Below are 3,712 nucleotides of genomic sequence, written 5' to 3' on the forward strand. Positions count from 1 at the left end.
TAACATTTGAAAGAGTAAGTTCCTGGACTTGGTTCTGGTTGATTTAGATTTGTCAAAGTCTTCTTCATTAGTTTAACGCTAGAACCCCAACACTTTTAAAGAGTACCATTTCCTTTAAATCATACCCCCAACAGCTGATGTATCCTTTTGTCATCATCGATGGGTCATAAACACTTCATCTGCCTCTGTCTCAATAACAATTCTTTAACTTTTTTCCAGCAGTAACTAAACCCCTAACCAACCTTTTTTTACCTGAAAACCAATGTATGTGAGTCTCAAGTAATGTTATTGTTGGATTCAGGTTCAAATTTTGACATTTTAGTGCAATGCAAAGGTGCATAACAGATTGCTTTCTACTTACCTGGAGCGATGCAGAGCAGGGGTGGCCAACTAGTTAAGGAACAGCAAGAGACTTGGTATTTAAGAATTCAAATTGACTATGTGACAGATGTGTAATCTGTCATGATCTGCCTTCTGAAGCTCTAGCCGGGCGACATTCCTCACCTAAAACAATATGAGTCATTCCAGTAAGTGAAAAAGAAACTCACATATACAAAGATAAATTTGAAAGGTACGGCTCCCTGGTGGTCTAGTGGCTAGGATTCGGCGCTCTCACTGCCGCGGCCCGGGTTCAATTCCCGGTCAGGGAATTGTCTGTACTTCACACACTGGACAAAGAATCTGTAATTTTACATACATTTTCCTGTTAAGTTTACATATTTTTTAAATACAGAAAACACCATTAAATTACAAAAATAAACTGTGAATTTAAGGGACAATTAGCACGTGTGAAACCACCTGTGGGAGTGGAACATGGTTGTGTAGAGATGGGCTTTCAAACAGTGCACCTTTTGACATTTTGACATGTCACATTAGGAAAAACAAAGGTATAGAATAATGAATTATGGCTCAACTCAAACTCAATTTACATTTTTACAGTAGACATAAGGCATTACAAAGTCAAGAAACTAGGTGCTGATAGTGAAGGGCAAATAAAAATTTGGTGAAGCACTGAACCACTATGAGGAATTGGTTTGAAAATGGGTTCATAGACTTCCGGTGACGCCATGCTGTAAGCAGCAACCTAGAAGTTGAGCTCCGTCCAACCAAATACTAAATAACCCTTACAAACTAGGAGAAACTCGGCACTACACCACAAGTTTACAATGGCAACGTCTTCTAGAAACAGACCTGCAACTAAGCAGGATGCATCGAAGGAGAAGAACGATAATTTAAAATCTACCCAAGATGCTAGCAAAGATAGCCCGGAATCCAAAATACTAGCCGAGCTAGAAAAGCTAAGGTCAGAAAACCGGGAAGGGCACATTCAGACCAAATTATCCCTCAAGAAGTTGGAAACCTCAATGGAAGAACTGAAGGGTGAAATGGCAAAGCTAGAGAAAAGAACTATGGAGGCGGAGGACCGTATAAGCTGACGAGCTGATTCAATCTGTCCTTAAACCAATGCCTGACGTGAATGTGCAAATAGAGAGAGCACACCGCGCTACAGTGTCCAAACCGAGAGACCCCAAGGGCACTCCTAGGTCTTTAGTAGTCAGATTTCTGGACTACGCAGTCAAAGACAAGATCCTTCGACAAGCATGGAGCCAAAAACTAATATACAAAGACGAGCAAATATACTTTGACCACGATTACTCTCCGGAACTGCAAAGAAAGAGAACACAAGTGCGGGGGTTCGTCAAACAACTAAAGGAAAAAAACATTAAAGCCAAGTGCATGTATCCGGCGCAACTGAAAATGACCATGGAGACGGGGGAACAGAACTACCCCACGCTCACAGAGGCTCTTCCAGTCCTGGCAAAGTACAACATACATCCAAAAGTTGACGAAAGAGCGCAGATGGAGGGCGAGATGTCCCGCTACAGGTGGAATGTTACGGGTGAGAGACGTGGTGGAGGTGCAGCGGGAGTGCTGCCTTCGGTGGATCTTGCGGCCCTCTTCGAGTAGGTGTGGAATCAACGCCGAGGTTTTTTTCTTTTTTCTCTCCGGATATTTCTGGATATGCCTGGTGTAAGGACTACTATTTGTTTTTTGTTCTTTTTCTCACTGGACGGAACTCAGCTGAACTGTGAGACACAGCGCGCAATGAGCAGCAACCGCTCCACGAGTTGGACGACAGCAGCTAAGACACTTTGTGTGAATCCCACGGAGGAACTGTCACCATCCTCTGCCCAGGCTACATCGGGCCATGGTTTGCTTAGCTTAGGGGTCTTTCTATTGTTTTTCTGTAAGCCTAAGGTAAGCCATGGGGGTATGTGGAAGTGTATTGTTCATATAGTTACTCGTTCTATTTTATGTTTGAATGGTTACGGTCACCCTGAGAGTGTTAGTTTGGTTTTCTGTATAGACTTGACAGGTGTGCTAAAATGTTGGGTAGGAAGGAGTGCCTTAAATAGGTGGAAGGATAGACGCCAAGCATGTCCATATAACGAGTATGAATAGTCTGAATTTCATCAGCTATAATGTTAAGGGCCTAGGCAATCCAATAAAGAGAAAGAAAATATTTAGCCAATTCAAAAAACTACACTGCTCTATAGCAATGATCCAAGAAACCCATCTGTCTGAAAAAGAGCATTTAAAGCTTAAAAGAGAGTGGGTGGATCAGGTATTCAGCTCCTCTTTTGAAAAGGGGAGAAAACGGGGAGTGGCCATCCTTTTTAATAAGTCAGTCAACTTCAATCATTCAGAAACAGTCAAAGATAAAGATGGTAGATATGTCATGGTAAAGGGGGATATCAGTGGCACAAAAGTAACACTGCTCAATCTATATGCCCCAAACGAGGACTGTCCTGCCTTTTTTAAAGACATAGCAACTTTAATAGCAGGCACAGGAGCTGGGTTTGTGTTAATAGGAGGCGATTTCAATTGTGTCCTGAGACAAAATATGGATAGGTTACCTGCAGAGTCGGGCTCAGTATCCAGAAAATCCAATACATTGCAGGCAATGATGAGTGAACTGGGCTTAGTAGACGTGTGGCGGCGCTTACATCCTAAAGAGAAGGACTTTACCTTTATGTCACAGGTACATGGCAGTTACGCTAGGTTGGACATGTTTCTGGTATCAGGACCGGATCTCTACAGGGTCAATGAGTGTAAAATTGAGCGAATCACCATATCAGATCATGCTCCAGTCATCTTAAAAATAAATATAGGGCCCACAAAAACATTTAAATACTGGAGGCTTAATGTCTCCCTGTTAAATGATGATTTAATTAAACAAGAAATACATGAGGAATTAACTAATTATTTTAAGGAAAATGAGGATGACACTGTTTCTCCAAAAACTCTGTGGGAAGGGGCTAAGGCTGTGATGAGGGGCTGTGTTATTGCCATTTCTTCTAAATTGAAAAAACAAAAGCTAGGTCAACAGGAGGAGCTAGAGAAAGAAATTAAGCAGCTAGAAATAGAACATCAACAATCTAAGAAACAAGAAGTATTGCATTCGCTGAAGGAGGCGAGGAAAAAACTGGATCACTTACTAACATACAAAGCAGAGGGAGCATTAAGATTCACAAATAGAAAATACTACGAAATGGGTAACAAAGCGAGCTGCTTGTTGGCTTTTCAACTGCGGAAGGCGCAAAATAGCAGGACAGTTCACAAAGTCAAAAGTACAGAGAGTGACAAAATCTTAACACTACCTACTGATATTGCAGAGGCATTCGCCTCATACTATAGAAAGTTATACGAG

The 3,712-nt window shown here is 41.7% G+C and overlaps 1 non-coding gene across 1 annotated transcript; it reads left to right on the forward strand.

Moving 5' to 3' along the window:
• The first annotated feature begins 578 nt into the window (after window positions 1–578).
• On the forward strand, window positions 579–650 carry trnae-cuc. The gene has a single exon. It is a non-coding gene; the product is annotated as a tRNA-Glu (tRNA).
• The last annotated feature ends 3,062 nt before the right edge of the window (window positions 651–3,712 follow it).

The sequence above is a fragment of the Etheostoma cragini genome, unplaced genomic scaffold (genome assembly GCF_013103735.1).
Source record: "Etheostoma cragini isolate CJK2018 unplaced genomic scaffold, CSU_Ecrag_1.0 ScbMSFa_3407, whole genome shotgun sequence".
In the NCBI taxonomy this organism is placed as follows: domain Eukaryota; kingdom Metazoa; phylum Chordata; class Actinopteri; order Perciformes; family Percidae; genus Etheostoma; species Etheostoma cragini.